Consider the following 20,911-nt stretch of genomic DNA (forward strand, 5'->3'; position numbering starts at 1 on the left):
AGTGTTATTTAATAAGTAAAGTGTGCAGCCGACACGTGTTTCGACAAGCGTCTTGTTCACAGCTGCAATGCAACTATCAAAACCATAATCCATGTGTGTAACATCCACACGTTCAAAGTGCAATGTAAACATCAAAGTGTTCATTTGAAATGAAAATGTAGCCATTAAAAATGTAAAACATGTACATACCCAGCAAGTCGTTATATTGTGAGGGTGGGGCATTTAGGGTTGTCGAAAAAAAAACAGAAGGAGATCGCTGGGTAAATTAATTTTAAGTAATTCTTAAGTTTGAGCGTACATCACCATAAGTTAATGTGTGCACGGACGTGGCCAATAATACACCCAGCAAGTGAAAGCTATTAGCAAAATGCAAGCCGTTACAATTCTAGCCATAACAAGTTGCGAGTCATGCTGATTGGCCTGGTTAGAGTGATTGTTGTCTAGGTGTTCGGGTTTGATAAGATAAGGGTAAGAAATGACCCTGTGATATGTCAAAAGGTAGAGCTAAAGAATAGGTGGGGTAACTCAAACAATTGCAGGAAAAGACGTGGTGTCACACGAGGTATGAATGGAAATTGCTTAAGAGTAGTGTGATTATTAGTTACGCCATTGGTATAAAAATATATGTCTCACTAATAGTACTCGTCGAAGAGGAAACGGATTCAAAGAGTATCCCATTAATTGGGGCTGCTACGATATTTCTAAAGTAATTCAAAACAAAATACCAGATGCAAAATCTGAAGATTAGAAACACCCTGTCCAATTGGATTAATGATAGGTTACTGACATAAAAGTTGAGTATCATAATACTCACCGAGTCTCCAGTTAAGAGTATAAATTAGTAGGGTCAATGGAAAATTCGCTGTGGGTATACAAGGCGCTTCGGTTTTTGCGTTAGGATGCATGTCACTTGGCACAGAAGGGCGTTCAGTACACAAGAAGCCCGTGAGTCAAAAGTAAATCCAAACATTAAGGGCGACTTGAAGGAGTCGAAATGGTATTTGGAAAAACAAAGGAATCCCGTCAGTTCAGGAGTAATTCATTACCTGATGGCTACTTATCAGTTTCATCTTCGACTAGGACAATTGGTGAGCCATATTTTTATACCAATGGCATAAGACTACTCTTACGCAATTTCCACTCATACCTCTTGTGACACCACGACTTTTCCTGCAATTGTTTGAGTTACTCCACCATTTCTTTAGCTCTACCTTTTGACTTATCACGAGGTCATTTCTTACCCTTATCTAATCAAACCCGAACACCTAGACAACAATCACTCTAACCAGGCCAATCAGCATGACTCGCAACTTGTTATACCTTGAATGGCTCGAATTGTAATGGCTTGCATTTTGCTAATAGCTCTCACTTGCTGGGTGTGTTATTGGCCACGTCGATTGGTAAACCACTCCGTGCACTCATTAACTTATGGTGATTTACGCTCAAACTTTAGAATTACTTAAGATGAATTTACCAAGCGATCTCCTTCTGTTTTGTTTTTTCGACAACCCTAAATGCCCCACCCTCACAATATAACGACTTGCTGGGTATGTACATGTTTTACATTTTTAATGGCTACATTTTCATTTCAAATGTACACTTTGATGTTTACATTGCACTTTGAACTTGTGGATGTAACACATGGATTATGGTTTTGATATTTGTACTGTCTGTTTTAGGATTTTTCTAAAATGCCATTTCAAGCACCTCATTTTGTGAACAATTGCAGCCGTGAACAAGACGCTTGTCGAAACACGTGTCGGCTGCCCACTTTACTTATTAAATAACACTTGCTAATATAGCATTTCGGACTTGTGCCATAACTGAGCTAATGTTGTGAATTTCTGATATTCCTTGCTTGAGCGCGTAGGCCAGTCATTCACCAGTTTTCGGATATATACACCAGTGGGAAATTATTCCAGAAAAGGTAGTCTAGAGGGGCAGACTGAAAACCGGATGGGGCTACAGTAAGGGAAGGACAGTGCCCAGTAAAGTGGATGGAGTCACTTACTGCCAAGATGACACATTACTCGGTATTGGACAATCAGCAAAACGGCTTTCCCATCAGGAAATCCTGATACCAGTGGCCAGAGTTCATTTCCTTTTGAATAATGGGCTTCTCAACAATAATTTTATGCAGAAGTGCAGGGCTAGTTTGTGAATGTTAAGGTTCTATTTTTCACCTATGACAGAAAGTGCTCATCTTTCATTTGTAATTTTTCTCAATGGTGGCTCACAGCAGTACCAGCGGGTAATATAGCTCAGTGGGTTGAGTGCTCGCTGCAGCAATCTGTGTGTGATCTGCTGGTCCGTATCCCGGCATGGCCAACTCATCCCTTCATCCTTTCGAGGTCGATAAAAGAGTACCAACTCCATTTGAGAGATAATGTATATATATGTTCTATGTAAACATCTTAAGCGTAAGCGCTATACAAATAACACATCATTACTACCAGGGGAAGCACCAAGGACCTCAATTCTTCTGGTCACAGGTCTTGGAAAGCGGCTCAAAGAAACAATACAGGAAAATATCGGACCCTACATTTTTAAAAGATATTACGCATTTATTTTATTGGGAGGTCTACAGTGAACTAATTTCTTTTGGCCCATCTACTCAACAAAACATTTTTTTAAAACGACAGAGTAGGACGCGTCTGTGTATTTAAATTGCCCCATTTAGAAGTCCCTTCGGAGATGTGCCCATATCATCCCCAATTATTTCCTACATAGATAGCAGCGCTGTCCATGTATATTCCTAGTGAAAATGATTTGCGTCCTCATTTGAAAGTCACAGAATAAGATCTCCATCCTTTAAAACGTCGGATTAGAAGTAGCTGTATTATTACATCGTAATCGTTTTGTGCAATTTGGACCGAAAACACGTGACGCTAGAAGTCTCCACCTCCCCCTCCCAGAAGCCCTATATCATAAGAAACACGCGCATTCGCGCGCGCATTCAAGCAAGGGCTTCACTAAGGGCTTTTACTGCTGTTGCTGGATGTGCTCTTTCCTGCTGCTGTCTACATCGTTTTGTGCAATTTGGACCGAAAACACGTGACGCTAGAAGTCTCCACCTCCCCTTCCCAGAAGCCCTATATCACAAGAAACACACGCGCATTCAAGCAAGGGCTTCACTAAGGGCTGTTATAGCTGTGGCTGGACGTGCTCTTTCCTGCTGCTGTCTACATCGTTTTGCGCAATTTGGACCGAAAACACGGTATTAACTTCATCACATTTGGCCACAGAGACTTTAACATCTGCACATAGTAGTGAACTTTAACTACTCAAATAGCTACTCAAATAGCTAACATTGCCTGAATTGTACTCTTTTGTTTCACCTTGTAGTGACGCTAGAAGTCTCCACCTCCCCCTACCAGAAGCCCTATATCATCAGAAACACACGCGCATTCAAGCAAGGGCTTCACTAAGGGCCGTTATTGCCGTTGTGGCTGGAGGGCGTGGCGGTGGAGGGCAGGTTTTTTTCTTGTTCTTTTTAATGTGTGTAATTGCTTGTGTGTTTTCATTTCCCCCATTTGAACAAACCAAAATGTTAAGGGAAAAGGAACACATTTATTGTGCTGGTCAAGTTGTATCTTTATTTGTTGCTTCTTGTTTGCCATCCTTAAACTTGTAAAAGCATATGGTAAAATTATATCTCATGTCTGGCATGCTGCCGCCTGACCAAGTGGCTGTCGCGCTATTTTCAAACAATGAAACACCAAAACGCCCAATTCGAATTAATACGAATAAATTAGCAGGACGTCCGAAATCAACATCCTATCTAACAGACATACATAAATTTTACCCTGACAAAATACCAACAAAGGAAAAAAATGTGCCCGAGATCGTAAACATCACTGCTGTGGCTCAAGCAAGCACAATTGTTCTGTCCACGGAAACGTTGATAACTCCCCAGATTGATTTATGCACGCCATCAGATTCGCTACTAGCTGCATTTTCTGAAACAAATCTCCTGGGAGATTTTGCTTTGCCATCTACAAGCAAACCCACAACTTTAGCACAAATTCACGCAAAAATCACTGATGGCCAAAAGTTTTAGTGACCCCGGACAAATAATATATGCCTCTTGCTGTAGAAGAATCAACAGAAATACCTACCACAACACCAACCAAAGATCAGACTTGTCAGTCACCTCCAACTTCACCTAAACAAATAAACAAGTCACAGGGGATTACGAACATCTATCTCAGTTGCCTGTTATGTTCACTCATTCGCCCAACAAGTCTTCTGTTCTATCCATTTCCTTTACTCAGCCTACTCCTAGACAATCTAAGTCTTTTCCATCTCATCTTCAATTGATGATTTCTCCAAATGCTCTTTCATCGTCAGACTTAACCTTACAAGAAATGAATACCGCTTTATTCTCTCTGCCCAAACTTTACGAAACCTTGGATTCACGCCTTATTGATCAAAACTTTCTCTTGAAAGAGATATTGGAAACCAAATGTCATACACCATCTTTGGCAGAATCATCTATCACGACTCAATAGTCTCTGCCTGCAGATTCAGTTGGAGTCAGTGGGAACACACTAAAACTGCAAGTGGAAGTACTCTCCAAAACGAGGATAGAAAATCCTGAAGACAAAGTTGAGCGAAACGAAGAACGAAATTCCGCCGAAGACAGCGGACATTGAAAAACTACAGATGGCAGAAATAAAAAAAACACCTAAAAAATCATTAACAAAACCATTGAAGACAGGCTGTGTTCATGATGATAAGCTGGAAGTCGAAGTAATTCAATCACTCGAGTTGCTACCTTCCAAAGTCACTGAAGAAACCTTGACAGATCAGAACACTGTAAATAAGCTTCCTTTCAACATATTTGTTCCAAAAGGCGAACGAAAAGACCCACCAAATAATGGAGGCTTGCTTAAGAAAACCAAAAATCGGGGGGGCATGGCCAGCAGCAGAGCAATGAGGACGTGAGCCCCTGTTGCGGCCGCGGCCGATATCCTGTAGAAACAGCCTGCTACGAATGGCTTTCATGTAGCAATCATACATTTTCCAGAAGACAAACGAACTGGGCACAACCAGGCGAAATCCCAGCCAAAATCGCATACTCCTGGGTGAGTTCAGGGGCCGAGGAAAACAAGCCGCGCGGCAGCGGGAAAACGTGGAAAAAATGCCCGCACCAGTCAGATCGTAGCCGAATGAAGGATCGTCACTCCGACGCGGATCTGCGATCAGTGACCTGTGGCTGGGAATGGAGGGACGCAGGAATAACATCCGCTGCGAGGTGGAAGCTCCACCAGAACAGCAGCGCTCACTTTGTCTGTGGAACACCCCCGGCCAGCAAACCGAACCAGGCGGGAACCTGTCTAACAATACGGAGAACGGGCCCACCGTCTCCCGAAAACGGTGGATCTATGCTGTGCCCGTGAGAGTGGTGAGACAAACCCCCAGTGCACCGTCGGGCCGCCAGAGTGATCCGAGAGGGAGACAGCAACCTAGGGTGACATCCAGACGTTCGCCCTACCCTGGCCCTCGCGCTCGTACAGAGCCTGCAAGAGAAGGAGCCCAGACGGCGTGCAGAACCAAGCGGCCCAGTAGGTGCATGGCTTGTGACCCGCTGGCTTCATAACCCGTTTCGGGAGACACCATAGACCCCCCAGAGACTCCGACCCGTGCCTACGTGGGCCCGTAGTGCAATCAGTGAAATTACATGGCAGCCAGAAAACACGGACAAAATGGCCAAACCCATCAGTACGTAGCAGGGTGAAGGAGTACCATACTGTGATAGACCTGCGACCAGCGACCTATGCCTGGACACGACTCCCCACAGGCCTAACCAACAGGCACCCGCACCTCCACAGACTAGCAGCCACCCCCGGCGTAGAAGGAATATTACGCAAGCCGGCCCGAAACCCCAAAACTGTGCGCCTGTTCAGTTGGAGGCACCTCACCATCGCCGTACGACATGGGCAAGGATAAACCCAGGAAACTAATCTCCCAGAGCAGGATGGATCAATTCACGACACCAACAGCAACCACCCAGTCGGAACAAGACCTACCAGACACTATACCACAAGCAGAAGGCACAATATCATTAAAAGCCATCATGGCTGCCATAGCAGACTCACGGGCCTCGATGGAGCAAAAAATAGATGGCATCAGCATGGACGTCTCCCTCCTCCGACATGACCTCCAGAAGCGGACGTCCCGTACCGGAGAAGCAGAGCAATGCATATCTGGGACGGAGGACGGCCTAAGGCAAGTAGAACAACAGCTGACTAGAGTTACGACCCGCCTAAAAACCATGGAGGAGAGGGTCGATGAAAGGGAGGGAAGATCCAGGCGTAATAATATTAGAATCCTGGGATTGCCGGAGAAAGTTGAAGGCCCGCACATGGAATTATTTCTGGAGCAGATACTCACAGACATGTTTGAAACAGATACATTTTCCAACTTCTTTTCAATTGAACGGGCCCACCGCGTGCCGACGGGTCACCCAGTACCAGGTGCCCCCCAACGCACAGCGATAGCAAAGCTATTGAACTATCGAGACTGTGACGCATTGCTCCAGATGGCATGGGCAAAAGGCACCCTTACATACAATGGATCGAAGATAACGTTTTTTCCAGATTACACCAGAGATGTGCAAAAAGCCAGACAATCGTTTGACCAACTCAAAAAACAGTTGCAAACCTTGAATGTGAAATACGGCCTCCTATTTCCCGCCCAACTTAAAATATACTATAAAGGCACGACGGTCCACTTCGCTGACCCCAAAGATGCATGGAAGTGGGCAGAGCAACACATTGAAGGTGACTGGACCAAGACAAGAGGCAACGGAAACAGAGCCCCACGAGCCCGACCAAGACATGAACCGCGAGACCGACAACGGCCAGGCAACGTTCCGCAACCGCAAGAAAGAGACGACTGACACCCGAGGCATGAACGATCAGGAACTCTGAAGGCCCCAAAGAGCAAGGTGTAAGGTACTGTGCATTGTTGACATTCCGCTTATATGACTGTAACAGCCATGAAGAGACTCATAGAAAAGCGGCCAGAACAGGTGGAAGCCCCCCCCATCCCCCTGGAAAGGTCCCCCCCCGCCTCCCTGCGTTGGAGCACAGTGGGAACTTACGAGCAATGAGCTGCGAGTCTTCAGTTTTTGTTTAATTTGTATTTGAGTTGCAATGGGGCGAAGATGCTTCAGTTGGGGGCGAAGTATAGGGAGGGGGGAGATGGATATATGTTTTTATGTTTAATGGGAAAGCAGATTTAGGCAGAAACACAACCGTGTTGTTTCTGCCTGCCTTGGCTTTCACTTTGGGTCTCCGGTGCTCCCATCAGGGAGCACCGGAGACCCAAAGTGATAGCCACAGCAGGCAGAAACACAACGCGGTTGTGTTTGAAAACGCTGCGGTTTTTCTTTCCGAGTTTCTCAGGCTCCTCCGAGTCGAAGGAGCCTGAGAAACTCTGAAAGAAAAACCGCAGCGTTTTCAAACACAACGTTGTATTTATGTTTGCGGTCGCTTCAAAAGCGACCGCCAACATAAATACAACGTTTTTAAAGCTGCAGTTTTATTTCTAAGTTTTCCGGCCTCCTCCAGCCCGGAAAACGTAGAAAAAAACCCCGCAGATAGTGCTTATTTAAAAAAAAAAATAGCACTTACCGAGATTCAGCTGAAGCTTTCCTGCTCTGGTCTCCGGTCCCCGTCCTCCGCGTACAGCACCAATGAAGGAAAAGCCACCCAGCGGTAGCTTTTGTTAACTACAGCTGGCTGGCTTTTCCTTCATTAGTGCCGCAAAAGCCAGCACAGCAAAATGGATGCGCCCATGTGCTTACTTTTGCGAATTTTGAGCTTGAATAGCTCAAAATTTTACATAGGAAGTTTAAAAAAAAAAAAAGTGCTAGTATTTTTTTTTAATGTTGCCCATCTATTTTTTTAAATAAAATGTTTTACTGGACTATCCTTTTAACAATCCTCCTTAAAATCTTCTGACTGTTTGGTTGTTTTGGTGGCATTGTAAATGATGATTATGGTTCAGCTTTCTTTCTTTTTCCTCTTTCTTTTTTCCTTTATTTGATTTTTATTAGCGATGATAGAGATGTTTTGTTTTGTTATGTGATACTTAATTTTACTTTTCATATTGCACATATGTCTATATCATGAAATATGAATTGTTACATTTTAATACTATTGTATGCAATTTCGACAATTTTTATATTTTGTAACTAAAAATATTGAAAAGTTGTATTGCAACTATATCAATAAAAAAATGTGTATATATATTTTTTAAACTGAGAAGCATCGAGAGACAGACTGGCCTTTTTAGAAACTGGGGAATTTCACAGCAGGTTTTGTGGCTGTAAGAGCCCATCCGCACTAGTGCTGAAAGGGTAAATCTGGGCCTGATGTTTTTGAGGCACTTACCTGGCTTGAAATATCCAGAACACTTCATAGTATTGAAACCCCTGATAACATGCTTGCCACTTCTCACTTACCACCAGTTAGGGTATAAAATATACTGAGCTCCTGCTTCTATTCCAGAACAAAAAGAAGGCCGGATGTACACGATTTGGCTGTGGCAGAATTCTTTGCGGCAGAATTGACCGTGGTCAATTCGGCCACTAAGACAATTTTGCTGCGGCCAAATCGGCCAAACTTTGACCATGCCCACAATACATCCCCTCACCCACCCCCTACTTGCACCTTTTGACGTCAGGATTTCTTCTGACCCTGCAGCATCAGTTCAGTCACTCCTACGCAGGTAAGATCAGACACCGCAGGGTTCCCTTTTCTTTTTCGTCACTAGCCTCCAAACCCCCGCTACCCCCAAAGTCCATCACTACCAAACATGGGTAGCAGGGGAACCCCTGCTCCCCATGTTTGGTAGTGATTACCCACTTTGATAATTTCAAATCGATCAACTGGTACTGGCCGAATTCGGCCAGATGTACCATATGATCAATTCGAAATGATCAAATTGGGTAATACCAGAAGGCCATAGTACAGGGACAGTTAAGGATTAGTCTACATTTGCGGCTAAACTGCCATGTGTACTTCGTAAAGTCATTTTCTGAGACAGTGAGTAAGCAAAATTAAACTTGGTTTACTTCCCACCCCCTGGGGGGGGGGTGTGCGCGTGCGTATGTGTGTGACAAGCAGAGTAGCCAGCCAGAGCATCCCAAACTAAAGTTTAGTGGGTGGGTGAGGTGTGGGGGGGGATATAGGAAGATATTAAGGCATTTTAGAATGCACTTGGCATTTGATGGGAGCACCGGGACACATGAGAATGTACCAACACACAGCCCTACAGATGAGGGGTGTATCACCCACTTAACTCTACAAATGAAAATAAATTGGGAGTAAAAACATCCAACAAATAGGAAACAAGAGCTTGACCTCCGTTTTCCCCCTTACAGCTCCATTATTATGTTTGGACAGTAATTCACGGATTGCAACAGCAAGAAAATATTACTGTTACTACCTGATCCGAAGAGGCAAAAATGCATCTATTAAAGTGCATGAAAAACAAGGTGCAAAGAAATATTGATAACAAAAATGTTTGTTTCATACGTATTTTTCTAGCTTATATAATACTCCTATTGGGAATGATAGTAACTTTGTCACTCCAAAAAAATCATTTTACTCCCAACTTTAATAAATAGGGAGTAAAATACTCACTTCTGGAGCACTGACCAAACGTGTGGTGACTTTCCACACATACAAAACAGTATATTCTCTTTTAAACAGTGGGAGATAACATTCAATCACAGAAAAATGATAGACATTTTATAGTCCAAGAGCAAAAGTACCCGTTCTACAAACAGGTTCTGTAGACAGACATGAGAACACTCATCAATTGTTGAAAATCAATGATCCTGTTGGTCGCTGTTCTGATTCATTTATTGCTGGATGTGCTTTGCACACTGAAATAAACTCCACTGAGAATGGGTGCATGTGGCTGGCTGCCATACCCCGGAGCAGAAGTGGGGTAGGAGGGGGTTGGTGTGCTGCTGCATATTGGGACCTTCTGTGCTCTCTCACCAGTGGTCAGCTGACCCTGGTATGGTGCAGTTAGTTGCGGAGCAAATATCTTGAAACCTGTGCATCCTAGAGCCTTGGAACGTTGTATGGTACCTCGAGTTTTGTTCCTCATGTCGGGACTGGTCCTTCTACGACCTCATTGATGTTTCACCAATTTCAGGCAACCGTCTCATGTGTGAAGGTGCTGAAATCCAGGCAAAGGGGTGGGGTGTCCAAATGTTATGTAGCCAGTCACGTACGGAGGGCCTTAAAAGGTGGCTATGCGAAATTTGGTGCAGATTGGTGAAGGAATTGTATAAGGAACAGCGCTTCGCCAAGCCACACATTTTGAGTGTTAGGACGGAACTCCCAGGCAAGCAGAGTGGTTTGCTATGAGTTTGCGGGTGCCGAAACTCATGCAAGGCCTAACTCCTTCTCAACCCAAAGGAACCCAAGGTCCTTCTCAACCCAAAGGAGACAAGTAGCAAGTTCAACTGGGGGCTTATTACAGGCAACAAACCGCAGGGATCAAATGCACATAGGCAAATCCAGGCACATCTCAACGAAAAGTGGCTCGCAGGCCAGTTTTGATGACGAGTCGCGTCACGACTTCGTCACACTCTGGGCCCTTCTCCAGACACCTAACTCCATTCCGGGTTGGCTATTGAGTGGTAGTTCCCCTATAGGAGCCCATATAGAGGTTAGTGCATTGGACAAGGCAATGTCAGGCCTGGACTATCCCTGAAAATTGCTACTTAGTAATTGTTACAGTGTGCAAACCTAATGATTGGTGGTGGCCCCAGCTTCCCACCCATAGGGTCATGAATTGTGATTGGCTGAGCTGGGAGGCCCCAGGCCTGGGATAAAATCAATTCCCAGCTTGGGATGCACCTATTCACGGTGATATGTGCAACTATGTGTCTGCGAGGTGCAGCTATGTTTCTGCGGTATAACTGTGTGTAGACCATCATTGCCGTGAGAGTGCTCCCTTCCGACCGTAAAACTCCGGCTTGGCTGTAATGATTTTGTTGCAAGTTGTTCTTGGTCTATGAGACGGCTGCGCTTCCCAGCACCAGTACTTGGGTCACGTGTCCAGAGACTGCGTTCGTGGGTTCTGGAGCTCTGAATTATTCTGTATTTTGCAGAGAATTATGCACCCTGCTGCCAGTGTTACTTCGGTTCAGGGAAAAGATGTTCTTTGCAGCATTGCAATCTTGGCGGTGGCTTCGTTCCACATGCAGTGGTACTGCTAGCGCAGCATTTTGTATGGCTGGTTTCTACTGTTTGTGCTTTCCCATAGTATCCATAGGTTAGTGCGTTATGGCTGTCAGGACCCTCGAGTGCTCCGGCCATTCCATAGGTTATTGGCGTATAAGCATCGGCAAGCATTCACACGTGGTCTTCTTGCTCCTTTGCTGTTTCCTGCGTTGCTGCAACAAGTTAATGGCAAAATAATAAACGTGCAGACAGTACGTGTATGTCACCGTCTTCTATCCCATAAAACTGTATGCATGTGTTCTTCGTGTAGTTGGGCGTGTGAGTGTCCCGAATGTGCGGATGGCACGTGTGCTTCATGTCTGACACTGCTAGGTCGTCATGGTGTCTCGAACAACTCGAGGCATGCTCCTCAGCACTTTAGTCGATTCCGTCCATGTAGCCGTCTCTGGTTCCCTCTTGGGCGTCTTCTACTATTGGCGGTCATATTTGTCTTTGGTGCTTCTTCCGGTTGGAGTGTCTTCCGGGACGGCGGGCTTTTTCAGACCTTCCCACTTCGAGTTTTGCTGGAATCCAAGGAAATGGAAGGGGTGTCCAAACGTCATGTAGCCAGTAATGTTCAGAGGGTCCGAACAGGGAACTATGCAACATTTGGTGCAGACTGGAAAGAGTGTGGAATTGTTTAAGGAACAACGCTTTGCCACAACCCAGCCACCCACACATTTTCACTATTATAGATTGGTCGTGTTTGCACGGAGTTAAATAGTTGCTGATTTGTAAGACTCACCAGGGGCATCAAGAATAATATAAATACATAGTACCGTTTCATTTTCAAATGCTGCTTTGACTAAATTGTAGTGCAACCACATTTTCTGGCGGCTACATTTTTATGGCTAACATTTCATTCTTTGCTTTTTTTCCTTCCACCCGACTTTTTTCCTCTGTCCTTTACTTTCAAGTAAATATTTATTTCACTGCTTGGCTCTTTTGTACCTTCACAGCTTAAGGCCTGGTTGAGCTGTAACTCTACAGGGTATTGTGTACTCTGTCCAGCGTCACTGTGGTTTTTACACAAAAGTCCTCCAACGGTATTGAAGAGCCCAGTCTATACTTTAAAGAGAGATGTGGTTGCTGGAGCCAAGTTCTAACAGAAAAGAAATACACATTTTTTCTTCTGCCTCCCGATCGCTCAGGGAACATTCACCACTTTCTGGTTCAGTGGCCCATACCAGTAAGCTTTAGTTTTGCGTGGTTGCAAATAACGGGTCGACACTGGTTGCAGAGATAGATCATATACTTTTGGGGGCAGAGGGAGGTACTCGGCCAGGATTTAAACTGTCCATTTAGGACATTTCATACTGCAGAAAAACAACAGACGCAGATAGAAATACACCAGTATGCTCAGGGCATTTCAGATGAAACTACACATGTTTCATATCCAAAGTATGAATGATTTTCTTTTTATTTCACTTGGCATTGGACATAACTCAGTTGCCATTTTTTAACCCTTCTGTAAATGAAATCCTTAAGTTGATTTAAGATGTATTAATGACGGTATCCTTTGTTAAATGTGCATGTACAATGGTTGGCTAAAGGCATGGTGAACAACTTTTCCAACCTAAATAAAAGAAAACGATATATAAATGATTCAAGGTTTGCTTATTCTTGACAGTACACAGGGATTTGTAGCAATACCGGCACATGCAAAGGTAAATATAGCCTCTTAATTCCACCCAGAACCCCTTTTTATTTAAAATACAGTGTATGAGCACATTTGTCATTTTTTTTTAAAAGTTAAGATTACTCTATATAAAACAAACGTTGGAAATGCAGAGGTTAAGGTTTACCGTGGTAGGACATGTGACAAAATAAATAGGAGATTGTGCAAAAAATATGTATGCAAAAAACATCACAATCAAGGTTACAACAACTGAGAAAATGTAATCACTAATCGTGCAATAAACGGTAGGATTTCGGCAACTTCATTATTTAAGCAATGCTCTTAAATAATCTAGAAGGTACCAAAAATAGTGAATATCCTTGCATACTTTTTCCCAAATAGAACAATCATTTTCAAACTGCATTCTTGTCTCCCTGTTCACATATTCCTCTGAATGTTCAACACTACTATTAATGTGACCCTTTAACGTCAGAGATCCCTGAAACACTTGAGCGCAAAGGTCTATTTTCTGCTTTCAGCCGACCACATTCGCCAAGGACACAAAGTAGTACAGCACTTGTTCCAAGGACAGCGAAAAAACACAAGTTTTCTGTTGACGCTTTTCAAAACCACAAAACCTGAAGGAGACTAAAAAAAGATCCTACATTTATTATTGAAGGAGCAGAGTGAGGTCAAGTTGTCTTTAAGGTAGACCCTGGCAGAGGGAGCCATTCCAAGACACAAAGTCAACCTAATATAAAACATACTAATGAAACTATTCACTAACCTTTGGTCCTGAAAGTGTGCAAAGTTAAAATGTGTGACCAGGAAGGACATTCAGACTATTAATATCTTGCTGCAGCACCCCCTTAACCGCTAGGTCTACATTTCACATATTCCTTGTTGCAGGATTCCCTTAAAGGGGAAGTTCGCTAAAAATGTTTATTGTCCCCATCTTTTAGACATGTATTTTTAAGCATACTGCAATCGATCTTAAAAAAAAAGGTCCTATGCATCTTACCTTAGTTTTTCTCACTTTTACACACTTGAAAACATTGTGTTGGGCGATGCCATTTTGTGCTAATCTTATCCGTTGATGCATCGCCCTAAATTCAAGTGCCCCTCGCAGCAAGAATACAGATTGCTCGCCCCTCAAACTGACATCACTAGATGCTTATACCCCTTTTCACAACGCCAATGCACGTCTCGTGTCAACCTTCTCTGTACGCAAGCTACTGACGTGTCTCCATGGAAATGCCAGGACGCCACTTTCCTCAAAAAGTATAACCAGACCCTTTCGGAGCAGACAACATTGCAGTTGGTTTTGCAATCGTCTCACAGTATTTAGTTTTGATCGCCAGGGACTCGGTTCTGCTATGTTCAGCTATCCTCCTAGTACGACAGGTACTTACACTAGCAGAAATGATTTAACTCAGTACTTGCGTTTTATTTAAAAGATTTGTCATATACTGTATCAATGTCTTCAACAAACCTTATATAATTTTGAAATGTCAGTTTGTGCGTTTATTTGCTCTATGGTTATTTTTAACATTGCATTGTATTTTTTTCTCCTTCTTTATCAGTAGTTGCTACATACAAACAAAAAGTTTTTATTTTACTGACTGTGGATTTTGTACTTACTCAATTTTCAAGAACTATGGCAACAAAATAGCCCTACCAGTACGAGCCAGAACATTCAGAAGAGGAACCAACTGAAAGAGAAAGAAACAGAAATTATGGGATAATATGACACTAGTTAGGAAGATAAATCAACAGAGCCTGAGCCTAGTCGCATAGAAGATGTTTCCACCTGGTCTAGCTGCAATCGTTGAGAGGCCATGCCAACCGAGGTGGAGAAATGCTACTGCCAAGAAAACTCAGGATGCTTGTCCTACATAGCCGAAGAAGACACGCCACTGCTATGCGTTACCAAGCTGCACGACTTCAGGGCAGTCTGCCTCACAATGTCTGTGTTGAGAGTTACATCGAATTTCGCACAACAGTTTGTCCTTGCAATCCAAGTAACGAGTAAGTATACTCTAGATGTGATGTAAATTTGACCTCAGACTACCAACATTTCATGTTCTCCTACAGTGTTGCAACTTTGTTCAATCACTGACAAATTAGGTCTGTAAACATTTCTCGCACTTATTGCAAATCAGAGAGTTCATCGCTTACGAGTCTTTCACTTTCGAATAAAAAAAAACAATTTTTCTATATGGCCCAAACCGTTCTGGCTTGAATGGCTGTTCACTTTTGTAATGTGTCGATACTTCAAAGCCCAAGTACATGTTTCCAGAAAGATACTTTTCTAAGGCCAACTATGCCATCGAATTTAGGATGCATTTTCAAGTAAGGTGGTACACTTATCTGGTTAATTCAATTAAAATATTTAGGTTTCTCTTTTACAGGTGGTACAGGCTGGTGGCCTACCGTTCGTTTACATGGTGGCTTTATGGGAGGCTTGGATTCCACGTCTAACGAGTAATACCCCCCCGTGTCGTTTGAGCCATTTGCGCCAAATTCCCCAGTGACAGAGGACAGTACAGGGGATTTGCACACAGTATGGAACAAGTTACTTACCTGTAACTGTTGTTCTTCAGCATGGGTCTGGCATGGCTTCACATGCTCATGAATATTCCCCGTCGACAGGCTGGGAATCCTCGGTAAAGAAAAAATCAGTATCAGTTTCGTTTCTGATCGGTCTTTCTTAGTAGTAACCAATCACGGATCTCTGGGTCATACTGCCCCCAGCCAATGACTGCCCTCTCCCTAAGCCCTGCCTCTGGCAGCCATCCTCAGATTTGGTAGCACGCCAAGCGGCAGTATGACCAAGTGAAGAGCCGCAGAAGGGTAGGTGGGAGGGTTTGCATGTGAATCCATGCCAGACCTATGCTGGAGAATAACAATTACAGGTAAGTAACTTGTTCCTTCTCCAGCACTGGGTCTGGCATGGATTCACATGCTCATGAATAAAAGAATACATAGCAGTATACACATGCACAACCACGGGAGGTGGCAAAAGGCTTAACATTAAGCAATACAACAACTCAACATTAAGCATCTCTTACCTCCTCACCAGGGTCACCTTAAGCGAACAGGTTGCGCAGCACTGCTTGGCCGACCCTGGACTCCTCCCTGGAGTCCCGATCGACGCAGTAGAATCTTGTGAAGGTGTGCGTCGACCTCCACGTAGCAGCCCTGCAGATGTCCAGCAGGGGCACACCAGACAGGAACGCTGTGGTAGCAGCGATCGCTCTGGTCGAATGGGCTCTTGCACGGCCGGGCAGCGGTCGGTTTTCCAACCGGTGACAGTGCATGATGCAGCCGGAGAGCCATCTGGAAATGGAAGTCTTCGAGAGAGCCTTCCCTTGATTCACAGATCCAAAGTTCACAAATAGTTGTGACGTCTTCCGAAAACTCTTTGTGCGGTCCACGTAGAACTTCAGCGCTCTAGCCACATTCAGCGAGTGCAAAGTCCTCTCGGCCGGCGCCGAAGGCGACGGGAAGAAAACTGGTAACACCAAGGGCTCGTTGAGGTGGAAGTCCGACGGCACCGTGGGCATGAAGGAGGGGTGCGTCCTCAGCACCACCCTCGTTGTCATGAAAAGTCAAGTATGGAGGCTTGCAAGATAGGGCCTTGATCTCTCCCACTCGTCGTGCAGAGGCGATGGCCACGAGGAATGCTGTCTTCCATGACAGGAACTTCAAAGGCGCCGAATGCATAGGCTCGAATGGGGCTCCCATGAGCCTGGGCAGCACCACATTAAGCTCCCACGCCGGGACAGGAGCCTTCACCGGCGGGAATGATCGTAATAGTCCCTTCATAAATTCCTTCACCAGGCGATGAGACCACAAGGACGCCCGTCCCGTAGCCCTGGTATATCGGGAGATGGCAGCCAGATGTATTTTTATGGAGGCGTGAGCCAGTCCAGCTTTGGCCAGCGACAGTAGGTACGGCAGCACTGGAGGGGCCGTAATCTGCAGAGGGTTAATCTTCTGTGCACGGCACCAGACAGAGAACCTCTTCCATTTATGACCGTAGTCGAGGATGCCCTGGCCTTTGCAAGAATCTCTCTGCAATCAGCCGGGATATCGTACCATCCAAACTCTAGTGCGGCAGGAGCCAGGCCTGCAAGTTCAGCGACTGTGGGTCGTGATGGAGAATTGCGCCTCCTTCTCTGGAGAGAAGATCCGTGTCCGCCGGCAGCTTGACTGGTAGGGACGTTGACAAGTCCAGAAGGTCCGGGAACCAGACCTGCCTCGGCCATGCCGGTGCGACGAGGGTCATCCTGCACCTGGACTTCTTGAGCTGGTTGATGAGGCGGAGCAGCAACAGCAACGGAGGGAACGCGTATAGAAACAGGCCGTCCCAAGGGAACGAGAAAGCATCGCCCATGCTCCTCGGCTGTGGGAACCTGCTGGCGAACCTCTGGCACTTGAGTTCGTCGCCGTCGCGTACAGGTCGATCTGGGATTTGCTCCATCGTTGGAAGAGCCGATCCACTTGATCCTGGCGCAGTTCCCACTCGTGGCACGAGCGCAGCTCCCTGCTGAGTGAGTCGGCGATGGTGTTTTTTATTCCTGCCAGGTGGAAGGGAACCAGAAACATCCCCTGGGCGACGGCCCAGTGCCACAGATCCTGAGCCTCCTTGAATAGGGCTGGGGATCTGGTGCCTCCTTGCTTCCGTATATATAGAATATCGTGGTGGTGTTGTCAGTGAAGATCCTCACCACTTTGCCCTTGAGGGACGGAAGGGACGACTTGAGAGCCCAGAACACTGCTCGGAGCTCCAGAATGTTGATGTGGAGAGACCTCTCCTCCGGCAGCCAAAGGCCTCTTGCATGGAGGTCTCCGGTGTGGGCCCCCCAGACCTCCAGAGAGCCGTCCGTCGTCACCGTCTCCTGAAACGCCGGAGTTTGAAAGTCTGCGCCTGTCGTGAGGTGAGCCGGATGCCCCACCATAGGATCGCCCGACGGAACTCCTCATCGAGAGGGATCCTGTCTTCGAAACAGCCCCTCGCCTGAAGCCAGCGGGCGTCGAGGAACTCCTGTAGCGGACGCATCCGAAGTCTGCAAAGGGGTACAAGATAGATGCAAGAGGACATCATCCCGAGGAGGGACTTGATGGACCTCACCCTGGCCACGGCCGTGGCTAGCAGGCGCCGCACCTTGCCCAGGATGGTCTTGGTCCTCTCCTCTGAAGGAGAGGCCAATTGCCCCACTGTATTGAGCTTCGCTCCCAGAAACGGTGCTATTTGCGATAGAACCAGGTGGGACTTGGGGTAGTTGATGGCAAACCCCAGCTCCGTGAGCAACCGGATGGTCCTCGCCGTGTGTTCGATGGCGAGTTCCCTTGTCCTTGCCCGGATTAGCCAGTCGTCCAGGTAGGGGTAAACGTGGATCCCCTGCAGGCGCAGCCGCGCCGCCACTGGTGCCAGGCACTTGGTGAAAACCTTGGGTGCCGACTTTAATCCGAACGGTAGGGCTCTGAATTGGTAGTGGCGTCCCTGAACCACGAACCTGAGGAACCTCCTGTGCCTTTTTAGAATAAGGATGTGGAAGTAAGCATCCGCCAGGTCCAAAGACGATAGGAAGTCGCCTTCCTCCAGCTGTCCCAGCACGTGCTGGAGGGTGACCATCCTGAATTTCTGCACCTTGATGTACTTGTTTAAGCGACGCAGGTCCAGGATGAGGCGCAAACCGCCTGTCGCTGCTGAAGCACCCCCAGGGCCCGGGCCGTCTCCGAGTCGGTCTTGATGGCCTGTAGAGACTCGTCCACCGCCTTACCAAAGAGGTTGTTGCCGTCGAACGGCATGTCCAACACTCTGGTCTGGACGTCTTGGCGAAAGTCTGTCGCCTGGAGCCATCCTCGTCGTCAGAGGCAAACTCTGTTGCCCAATTGGCGAAATCCGGTATCGGCAATGTCCGTTGCCACCGTTATGGCGTGATACGACGCCACCTCGCCTTCCTGCAGAATTTCTAGGGCCTCCGCCCTCTTGTCGTCAGGTAGGAAGTCTAGCAGGGGAGCCATCTTGAACCAGAGCTCCCTGTCGTAGCGGGCCACGATCGCTAAGGCATTGGCCGCCTTAATCGTCGCCGCCGACGAGATGACTCGTCGTCCCATGGAGTCCAACTTCTTGCCCTCACTGTCCGGCGGGGAAGTGGAAGTTGAAGCCGCCGCACCCGCTGCCTTCTTTTTAGCCGCTGCCGAGACGACAGAGTCCGGCATGGGCTGGGCCCTGAGGCACAGTGGGGCGGCATCGGGGACTCGGTACTTCTTCTCGTACCTGTCCCTCTTGGCGGGTGTCGTGGAAGGGTTCTTGAGGACCGCAAGCCCCTCGTTCCAGATGTCGTCGAGCAAAGGTACCGCGTGGACCGCCGTCCTCTTGGCCCCTCGTCGTTGGTACAGAAACCCTTCCTTTTTTTGTTCTTCAGGGCAGAGCTGGAAGAGTTTGGATGCCCTGGTTATCATGCGTCTAAAGAGCCAATTTCGTCAGTAGTTGGGGAAGCCCGTGGGGGGGGGGGGTGATGACGGGATGTTCGCTGTGTCATCGCCACCGTCATCGTCCGTCCCCGTCGCGGTGTCCATCGCCGTAGACTCTCTAGGGTCTAGTGAGGACGAGGGGTCCACAGGTCTCGCAGGCGCGAGGGGCAGAGCGGGGTGGACTCTCCTCCGCTTGTTCGGAGGGCTTCCCGACGGGCCCGGTTCTGGATCCTCCGTCGTGGTCCGTGATAATCTCGTCCTTATCTCGGTACATAAGGATTGGATCGCCAACAAAATGGCCGCTGACCTATCGTGGGGCTCGGGAAATGGCTGCGACGGACGGGATGGCCGTTCCACTGGGCCCTCTTCGTCGCCATTGTCGCTGTCTTCGATCACGTCAGCAGGGACCGCCCCCTGGGATCAAACCCTCTCGAACCTCTCGTTGAGGCCTATGACCCTCTCGTTGAGGCCTTTCTCGGTTTCCACCAGATGTTGATTCAGAGGCTGATTCAGAGTCTGTAATGGCCACCGGCACCCCCCTCTTTTTCCGCCGGGGGATTCACGGGGGTCTTAATGATGGGTTGGAAAGAGAATTCCCTCCACAGCGGCAGGGATACTCTGGGCCCAGAGGCCATTTCCACTGGCGTAGTCTCAGCCGGCTTTGCCAGGGTCGCAGCAACCACTTCGACAGAGGCCTTTGCCGGATGGATCAAAGCCCTCACCACCTTAGGTGTGTCCTGGGCCTTCGCCTTGTGTGGAGGATCAGCGCCTCGCTCCCCCTTCGAGAGCGACCGGGTCCGCTCCAGCGGCTTACACGGGTTCTCGGACTTCCTCTTCCCCGAACCAGAGTGCTGGCTCGTGTTTGAACGTGCCGGGGAAGTAGCGCCCTGCCTGGCAGCCGAAGAGCCCGACCTTTCGGCGCTCCCGGTGCCCGCTGACTCATGGTGCTTGGCCTTCTGTTGGGCTCCCGTCGCCGGGGCGCCCTCACAGGACTTAGAAGCCCGCTCAGACTTTTTCTTCGCCTTCTCACCTGCCTTGCCCTTCTCCAGCCAGGCGGCGAGGCGGGAACGACGATCTTGTTTGGTCCGTTCCGAAAGGTTCTTGCAGAACGCACAGTCCTTCTCCATGTGCATCTTGTCCTCATGAAGACAGTAGGGACAACGCAAGTGCTCGTCCTCCTTGAAAACGTTCTGCAATCCGCATCCAGGGCAGCACCTGAACAGCTTGGATCCGGGCGTCGAGCTTCCCTTGTCCTGGGCCATGTCCGTTGAGGTAGGCCGCAGATCTTCCGGAATCCTCCAAGAAGTGTAAACTCGACGAAAACGACGGATACCCGTTGTCGGAAGTAGAAACGGTGGAGCTTGAGGCTCGAATAAACCGGGAAAATGAGAAAATCTCCTGAAAAAGCGCGAAAACGCAGCAATAAACTCTAGAGCTAAACACGAGGACTCCCAACACTTGAGCTGTGCGGTAAAAATCTGAGGATGGCTGCCAGAGGCGGGGCTTAGGGAGATGGCAGTCATTGGCTGGGGGCAGTATGACCCAGAGATCA

The 20,911-nt window shown here is 47.2% G+C and overlaps 1 protein-coding gene across 3 annotated transcripts in view; it reads right to left on the bottom strand.

Moving 5' to 3' along the window:
- The window catches only part of RALB (RAS like proto-oncogene B), a 261,118-nt gene that overhangs the window by 170,262 nt on the left and 69,945 nt on the right, over window positions 1-20,911 (bottom strand). Inside the window, exon 2 of one of the 3 annotated variants that reach the window (XM_069616744.1) lies at window positions 14,515-14,585. The exons of the other annotated variants lie outside the window; for them this stretch is intronic. The gene's annotated coding sequence lies outside the window, so the exon portion shown is untranslated. The remainder of the gene's footprint in view (window positions 1-14,514; window positions 14,586-20,911) is intronic. 3 annotated transcript variants of the gene reach the window in all.

The sequence above is a fragment of the Ambystoma mexicanum genome, chromosome 9 (genome assembly GCF_040938575.1).
Source record: "Ambystoma mexicanum isolate Mex_15411 chromosome 9, UKY_AmexF1_1, whole genome shotgun sequence".
Classification (NCBI taxonomy): Eukaryota; Metazoa; Chordata; class Amphibia; order Caudata; family Ambystomatidae; genus Ambystoma; species Ambystoma mexicanum.